Source organism: Rosa rugosa, chromosome 6 (genome assembly GCF_958449725.1).
Source record: "Rosa rugosa chromosome 6, drRosRugo1.1, whole genome shotgun sequence".
Classification (NCBI taxonomy): Eukaryota; Viridiplantae; Streptophyta; class Magnoliopsida; order Rosales; family Rosaceae; genus Rosa; species Rosa rugosa.
This window is the reverse complement of record NC_084825.1, coordinates 18,643,615-18,653,286: the sequence shown is the minus strand read 5'-3', so window position 1 is coordinate 18,653,286 and position 9,672 is coordinate 18,643,615.

The following is a 9,672-nucleotide window of genomic DNA, read 5'->3' as shown; positions in this document are numbered from 1 at the left end:
GGGGAGCTTCTATTAATACCTCCGAAATTGGCATTTGGACCTCCTCACTTAATACACCTCCAACTTACTTTTACAAATAACCAATATGCTATTTGCACCTCCCTAATTTTCCCACAATGCCCATTGTCTAATAAAATCTATAAAAGCCTATTTTTTTAATTTTTTTTTTTTGAAATAGAATAACCTCGGAGTCCATGCCCATGAATCAAAGTCGCCCACAACAAGCATGTGATCCATGAATTCAAGGACATGCGGTATATATAATTTTTTGTAGTCAGAGCGTCTTGATACATTCACATACTTTTCTATAGAGAGGGCTTCTCTTCTTCTCCGTCAAATCATTTCTTTCCTCTGCTAGATCTCTGATCTCTTTCTCTAGAACCTTTCCTTTCTTTCCAAGAGTATGATCCAACTCTGCTAGCTTTTCTTCAAGTTTCTTGTCAATAGCATTTGGCTTTTCTAACAGTTTGTCATCTTTCTCCTTCATGTCATTGAATTCTTCTTGATCATCATCATCAACAGCTCGGATGATTTTTTTTTCTTTTTCAAATCCAGCATCTTCTAGAAGATCAAATGAAGACTTCAGTTGTTCTTGAATGACTCCATAGTTAGCAGGATCATTTGGATCATAGGCTTCCGAGAAACAAAAACAATCCCATGAGATTTGATAGCTCAAAGCTATTTGCAACAAATAAAAGTTTATGGGGTTTTGCCATTTAAATTAGTTGGTAGGAAGGTTATGGAACTCTTTGAAACCCAAACAACATCACCATAATTCATCAAAATTATATTCTTAGTCAGCTTTCCTATGTGGGATCGTTTCTAGATTTTCATTCTTTTATTGACGTTACAAAAAAAAAAATCAAAGCAAGAAGAAGACGAGGGGAAAGTTTATTTTCTCCCCAAAAAATCTTCGCATCCAATCAAGAAATGTTAATAAATGAAACATAAACCACATTATTTCTTTAGGTTGAAGACTACTGTTGTTCGTAGAGGTAAAAAGAATTTTTTTTTCTTCCTCCTCTTTTGTGTCTTTATTGGTAATTTAACATGAGTTGACAAAGTCAACTATCACTTGAAAATATGAAGAGGTTCAAATGCTAATTTTGGAGGTATGAGTAGAACCTCCCTTAGTTTTGATTCATATAGATTCGATTATAGTTTTATTGCCTTTTCGGTGGAGTGGGATTCTTATTCATATACTGAATTCATATGGGTTCAATTACTTTTCCTTTCTTTTTGTGATTTGGGAAGTTTATTTTTGGGTTTTGTTATGGGTTTGACATTGTGTCAGATTTTCAAAAACTGGGTTTGAGCATGTGTTCATAAAATTCAGTGTTGAAATAAGGAGGAGAATGGATGAAGAGAAGAAAATTTAAATTACCCAGCAATGCTTTCAGATTTGCCAGTAAGTCTTGCCTTTTTGTTGTTAATATCTTAAAAGTGGAAGACAAAGCAGACAAAGGAGACCGAAGCAATTTCTTCTTTTCAAATCAAAATTGAAGCTTTCAATTTGGAGAAAAGATTGTAATAGCTTTATCATAGTATCCTAACTCGCCATCTTTCTTCTACGACTAATTGGATTAAAAAAGAGATGAAAATTAACAGAGGCAGAGAACCGAATACTGATCTTTACGGCGAGAGATTTTCTGGGTGAAGGGTTTGAATCAATACGGTAAGGTTGAGGATCGGGGGAAAACTCAGAGAAGAGAAATTTTACCTTCCATGTGGGCCTCACCTGAGCTGAGATGGCAGGCCAAGTCAGCCATTTAACGGCACCATTTAACGGACGCATGACAGAATGACCTATTAGATGAGAAATGGTAGTGTAGGGGTGTTTTTGATGAAATTGAAAGTGCAGGGACTGAATTGATTTTGGACCCAAACCACAGGGTAGTAAACAATATTTAGCCCTTCATTTTTTCAATCAGCTAAGTGACTTAAGATTTGGCCCTTCGAACCACCAGTTCACCCTTTCAGTTTTTCTTGGTTTTTTTTTTTTCAATCACTTAAGTTAATTTTTATTGGACCTGTGGCCTAGCCCAACTTTTTTTTTTCTTTTTCCTTTTCCATATGAACTTTTCCTTTCCTTTTTCTATATGAATAACTATTGCCTTTCCTTATCCGCATGGAAAACTGACCAAATTAAACCCTATATATTAATTGTGTATGTGAAGAAAATTTCCCACATCAAACAAGATCAATTCTTTATTATATATTAAGATGGCTCCCATTAGAAAGCACAAATCTGAAGCTCAAAAAAAAAAAAAAAAAAAAAAGGTACGACAAGAAGTATTAACTCAATCTCTAGCTGGATCACTTGATAAGTATTTTGGGGGAAATAAAAAGGCAGAGACTTCAGTTCAAAATGTGGTGAATGATCAGGAAGATGAGCATAATAATGAACAACATGATAAACCTATGAATGCTCATGAGAATTATGGTGAAGAAGAAAGAGAGCCTATGATTGACACTGAGAATGAAGATAACTTATGGATGAGGAAGATAATGATAGTTTAGATCAAGATGTCCAAAATGAAGATTTCAATGAGCAAATTAACTTTCCTTTGAATGTTGATGACCCTCGTAATTGGGATAAGATTGACTATAATATAAAAGACTTTTTGGTTGAAAGAGGTCCTCAAAGAGACCATGATTACAAGTTTCCCAAAGATAGTAAAGGTAGACAATTTTCTTCGGAGCAACATCGTTGGTGTAGGATACAAAGATTGGAAGAACCTTGGTCGGAGGCTTAAGGGTCATTAGACAAGTAATGCACATGCTTGTTGTATGAGTAGATGGATTCAATTGAAAAAATACTACAAAAGAATCAAACAATTGAGAAAAGCTGGCAAGAACAGATTACGAAAGAGAAATAGCATTGGAGGCAAGTATTACTCAACATAATTGTTGTTGTCAAAAGACTTGCAAAAAATAATTTGGCATTTCGTGGAGATAGTGAGAAGCTTTATGTGGAGAATAATGGAATTTTTTTTGCAAATGATTGAGATGATTGTTGAATTTGATCTAACAATGCAAGAGCATGTTCGACGCATTCAAAGTCAGGAGACAGACTACCATTATCTCAGTCATAGAATTCATAATGAAATGATACATATGTTAGCAAGTGAGAAAAACAATCAATCGTTACAAGTATCAAAGAGGCAAAATATTTTTCCATTATTGTGGATTGTACTCTCGATGCAAGTCATGAAGAGAAAATGTCTCTTGTAGTACGGTGTGTGGATGTTTCAACAAAACCTGTGGTGGTAGAAGAGTTCTGGCTAGAATTCTTGAAAGTAGATGATACATCAGTTCTTGGGCTTTTTACTGAGATTACAAATGCATTAGCACTCCTCAACTTGATATTGATGATATAAGAGGACAAGGATATGACAATGGAGCTAATATGAAAGGAAAACACGAAGGTGTTCAAAAAATGCTAGTTGAAGTAAATCCTAAGGCATTCTACCCTCCATGTGGTTGTCATAGTCTCAATTTTGCAGTTTGTGATATGGCAAATTGTTGTCCCAAAGCGATGTCTCCTTTTTGGAGTGATTCAAAGGATACATTCACTATTTTTATCATCTACAAAGCGATGTCAAGTTTTCAAAAGATCATGTGGAAGTCTTACAGTTAAGCCATTGTGATAGACACGTTGGTAGAGTCATGTTGAAAGTGTACGTTAAATCATAAGATTCCAAGCTCGAAAAATGAGAGATGTTTTAATTCACTTGGCAGAAGTTAGTGAAGATCTGAAGACAAAGAGTGAAGCCGAGTCGTTAGCAATATTTGAAATGGAGAACTTTGAATTTTTTCTTAGCATGGTTATTTAGTACAAGTTATTATTTGCTATCAATACTGTTAGCAAAATTCTTCAAACTGAAGACATGCATATTGATTTTTCCATCATAGAATTAAAGAAACTTTTTTCTTCTCTCGAGAATTTCAGAGAAATTGGGTTTGATGAGGCCATGATTGATGCTAAGAAGATTGCGAATGAAATGGAGATTGAAGCTGTATTTAGTGAAAGCGAGTCATTAGGAGACAGAAACAATTTGATGAAAGTGCTAGTGGAGATGTGACACAATCAGCTGAAGAATCATTCCGAGTTAATTACTTCACCTATATAGTTGATTAAGCTCTTTCTTCACTTAGAAGTCAGTTTCAAAAATATGAACTTTTAGGTTCTTGTTCGATGTGGAGAAGTTGAAGTGTTCAGATAATGATAGCTTGAAGAAGTATTGTGTCAGTCTTGAAAATTCTTTGACACATAGAAAAATTTCCGACATTAATGGGGAAGAACTATATTTAGGATTGAAACATCTAAAAGACACTTTACCAACTGAGGCAAAAGGGCATTTGAAGTGTTGAATTATTTAAAAGAGATGGGGAGTTGTTTCCCAAATGTCTGGATTGCTTATAGAATTTTGTTGACTAGACAGGTCACAATTGCTTTTTTGGAAAGAAGTTTTTCAAAGTTGAAATTGATCAAATCTTATCTTCGGTCAATTATGGCCCAGTTTGGTATTGCAGTTAGAATAATTAGTTGTAAAAAATCGCAGCTGTGAGAATAATTAACGGTTAAATAAATCTGTTATGTGTTTGGTTAACTGTTTTTTTTAATTGCAATAATAAAAAAAGTAGATTGGTATGTTTGGTAACTTGAGTGCAAAAACTGCAGTAATTTTATGTAATGACCAAAATAGACAAAATACTTAAAAAAAAAAAAATACATTTGAAGGCATGAACACATCTTTTTATTTTTGCTCCCTCTCACTTTCGCATATACCACAACCTCATATATATATATATATATATATATATATATATATATATATATATATATATATATATATATATATACGGAGGCGTTCCAAAGAGGACGTCCGCACTTTCGTTAAAGTGCGGACGGCGCTGCTGCAGCTCGGCTCGGGGCGCGACGGAGCGGCGGGGGTTACCGGAAGGACGCTAGGGGTCGGGCGGAGTGGTCTGTAATCGGTGGAGTCGCCGGTGACGTCGTTGCAGCGCTGCCCAGAAAACGGTCGGGTTGCTGCCCAGAACCTGCAACTTGGACCTCCTCCGACCTCGAACGCTGCCCAGACCCGTCCGCCAAGCCTCCGGCCTCCGTCCGCCAAGCCCCGAGCCGCCTGGAAAGCCTCCGTTGCGTCGCCGTCCGCACTTTAGCAAAGTGCGGACGTCCGCTTTGGAACGGGCCTGTATATATATATACACACACACACACACTATTATTAAGAGAAGAGGTGTTGTTAGCCAAAACTGATTTTTTTACCTTTATAACCCTCAAATATTAAAATAGGATTAAATACTTGTTACTCCCTGTACTTTGCTCCAGAAAACAGTTCAGTCCCTCACCTTTTAAATTAAACAATTTAGTCCTTATTCTCTCTAATTCTCACACAATAGGTCCAAAATGACCTAAAGTGACTATTATACCCCTTACTTCCTCTTTTTATTTTTATTTTTATGCTTTTCTCTATTTATTTTTATTTTCTCCCCTTTTTTATATTTTCTCTCTCTCTCTCTCTCTCCCTCTCTCTCTCTCTCTCTCTCGATAAGCTGCTCCTGAAGTTGGCTCTACCCCAACCTCCCCAACTCGACTAGCAACCCAGGATTGAAGATCTGAAAAAAAAAAAAAAAAAGGATCTACACCAGAAAGTGCGGCTTCCGGCCGCCACTCAAAACGCCGCCACCACCAAATGAAAGACAGGTCGACGGTGACTCAAGCCCATCGATGCATGGCATAGATCCCAGCATTGAACCCCCCCCCCCCCCCCCCCCCCCGAGAGAAAGCTTCGACACCGGTAAGCCGCTACTATTTGACCGGAATAGGAAAACCCATCGGCGAACCCAGAAATATTTTGGGCTTCGATTCTCTCTTACCGGAACTTGTATGAAGAAAAGGAGAACATAGGGAGGACGACGACGTCAAGACAAAGCTAACGCCACCAGTCGTCCGCCGATTCGTGGCCGGAGGACGGAGAAATGGCCCTGTCTACATCACGGGTATCTGGGTCAGTGGAGACTCGGTCTGGGCTTCGATCTGATGTGGGCTGCCTCGCCATTTTTGGTTTGGAGTTCTTCGGTGAGGGAGGAGAGAGGTGAAATGGAGAGGTTAGATTAGGCAGAGTGGAATTGAATTTTAGGGATTTTGTTTTCAGGAGAGAGAGAGGAGGGGGGGGGGGGAGAGAGAGAGAGAGAGAGAAAATATAAAAAAGGGGAGAAAAATAAAAATAAATAGAGAAAAACATAAAAATAAAAATAAAAAGAGGAAGTAAGGGGTGTAATACTCACTTTAGGTCATTTTGGACCTATTGTGTGAGAATTAGAGAGAATAAGGACTAAATTGTTTAATTTAAAAGGTGAGGGACTGAACTGTTTTCTGGAGCAAAGTACAAGGAGTAACAAGTATTTAATCCATTAAAATATCATGGATTACATTACATTTTAACATCAGGGACAAAAACGTAAAAAGCAAAATAAAACAATAAAAAACATAAAATAAAAGAAAATAACAATTTCAAACTCTTTACTCTCACAATTGCAATTATAACTTCCCGCTACTCTCACACCCATCGGGTGTGTAGACATTTTCTAGTTTGTATGTGTATATAACCATAACCTCAGTCCTTCTCAGGTAAGGATATCCTTACCTTAGCTTAGGAATGAATTTCCAGTTTTTGACCACTTTTCGATCACATATTCACATCTTAACCGTTCAGTTTTTAGGTCCTAATGTATATATCACTTATGCATATTTTCAGCCAAATTGATGATCGTTAAGGTATTGAACTTGATTAAACCAATGAATGAACCGAATCTGTCGAACCGGAGCCGTTCGTGTTCATTACTATAAATTGTTGTTTTGAATGTCTTAACGATCATCAATTTGGCTGCAATTTTGCAGAGATGATCTATACATTAGGACATAAGAACTGAACGATTAAGATATGAATATGTGATCGAAAAGTGGTCAAAAAATGGAAATCTGTTCTTAAGGCTAAGTAACCAGTCATGTTGAGTCACATTCATCGAGCACAACACAATTGCATTTAGTTGTAACGTACTAAAATTTTAGAAATTACAACACAACTATAGCAGCAAGTCTAAAACTATTACAAAGCACAAACGTAGATAATCAATGAATGTCCAAACAAAACAAAAGAATCCTCACAAAGGGAGCCAACATTCTAGAATTCCCTACTTGAATGTTTATAAAATTGTACCAACTCTTCTACTGAACACGTTCTATGGATTTATATCAGGATGCCTAAATACATGTATGCCTCCATTAAATTATCAATGTTGCCTTTATCAAGGCCGTAAAACATGAGAAAGGCATAAAAACAATACGAACCCACAAAAAAAAAAAAACAAAGAAACAAGTACTGAAGGTTTGATATCAATAAAACTTTGATTGAGTACTCAAAGAATACCACTGACCTATTTGCATAGAAATCACCTCTTCAAATTGACACCTGCAATCAACCTTTTTTCCCTTTCAATAGATAAATAAATATATCAATTGGCAAACAAGTTAATGCATCTAAATCCATCCAGGGCATTAGATAGAAACAGAGAGAGATAGCGACAGAGAGAGAGAACCTTAATGAAACGTGATTGAGAATAACGGCAGAAGGAAGCTTGAGAAGAACGGCAGAAGGAACAAAACCTTTGCAGAATTTACATAAGAGACAAACCCTAGAATTAAAAGAAGATAACGCGCCCAAATTTGAGAAGAAAATAGACCAAGCGCAGGCATATTTGAAGAGAAAATAGACCAAGCGCAGGCATATTTGAAGAGAAAATAGACCAAGCGCGCATAGATTTGAGGAGAAGACGGAGCAAGCGCGCCCATCAGAATTGGATTTGGCGCTGAAACAATGAGGGTGTTTTAGGATTTCAGAATATTTCATTTAAGTTAGCACGTCTTCATGAGCTTTCCGTAAACGTAGATAAGAAAAGGCAGGTTGTGACCTGCTTTTTATATTTGAGGTTTTGTGCCGCAATAAATAAAAAAACTCAGGTTTGAAAAGTTTACCAGACAGGCTGAAAGCCCAAAATGTTAAAAATAAGCAAAAATAATCCCAAACCACAATACCAAACGGAGCCTCTGTCACAAGAAAGATTGAATGGTTTATCTATGTTGTCTATTTAAAAAAAAAATATGGGAGATAAACTTGATTATGACAACATTATTTGTACTTTCACAACTAAAAATGTGAGACGAGCAAGGTTTCATGCATCCTTGGTGAATTTAAAGGCATGATGTCCTAGCCTCCCACTGGGTTCCAGCCATCAGAAAAAAAAAAAAATATATATATATATATATATATATCTTTATATATCTATAATATTATTAAGAGAAGAGGTTTTGTTAGCCAAAACTGAAATTTTTGACAGATTTAACCCTGAAATATTAAAAAATTTTCAGAATAAATTAAATCACAAGGGTAAATATGACAATTACAAAGTAGATTTTTATTAAGAAAATTAATATAAAAAAATCCACAATCCCCACTTTTCTCTCTACAATAACTTTTTTATTTTATTTTATTTATTTTCTTCAATAAAAACCTATTCACATGCAGAGCATGTATGAAAAAAGCTAGTATATATATATACACGAATCTGCAATCACATGCTCTGCATGTGTAAGAAAAATTTTAATTGTAAAAAAAAAAAAAAATTATCTGCAAAAGAAAATAGATTCAATGGGTAGTTATTGCAGAGAGAAAAGTGGGGTTGTGGGATAATTTCTTTTCAATTTTCTTAATAAAATCTATTTTATAATTGTTCTATTTACCATTGTAATTTAATTTATTGTCAAGTTTTTAAATCTTTCAGGGTTAAATCTGTCAAAATTTTCAGTTTTGGCTAACAAAACCTCTTTTTTTTTTTTTTTTTGAGGTAAAGAAGATATCATTAATGGTAAAACACATGCCAGAATGGCACGGATACATAGTTCCTACCAGGAATTAGGTGCCATTACACTTGAAACATTTCCGCTCCTTTATTCAGGAGCCTATCAGAACAACAATATTCTATCTAGGAATAATAGCAAAGAAAAGGTTCCGAAGCCAATGCGCTCAATTGCGGTGCATCAAGAAACTCTTCCTCTTTGGATGCAAAATATCAACATTCTGTAGGCCAGACAGTTAAGAGAAAATAGTGTAATTAGACAAAAGCTAATAACATAGAGTTAGGCTTAGGGCCAACTACCCCAGCCCAAATTAGGAAGCCCAAGAGCATCCAAAGGAGTAGTCCACCTCCAGAGCACAACAAGACAGCCTGGTCTTCAGCCCATCCTCTCCAAATGACATGTCGTACGCCACAAGCCCAGCGGCGCCACCCAACTCACTCTGCTCCGACCCCTACCCACCCGCGTTGCTCCGACCCGTGCCGCCCAGATCTACACCGCCGCGACCCCTTGCCACTTCGATCCACCACAGCACACGCCAGCGTGAAGCACGCCAGTCCACCGCTGCACTCTCTGCCTACCATCAAAGCAGAACCCAAGCCGTCTGTCTTGAAATGCACAATCACGTTGTCGGTCGAGATGCAACCAGAAAACACAAGCCGAGGCTTCCTGCGACTACATCGAGCAGACCCCCAGACGACGGCAAGGCTGGGGGCCTACACCAGTCGGGT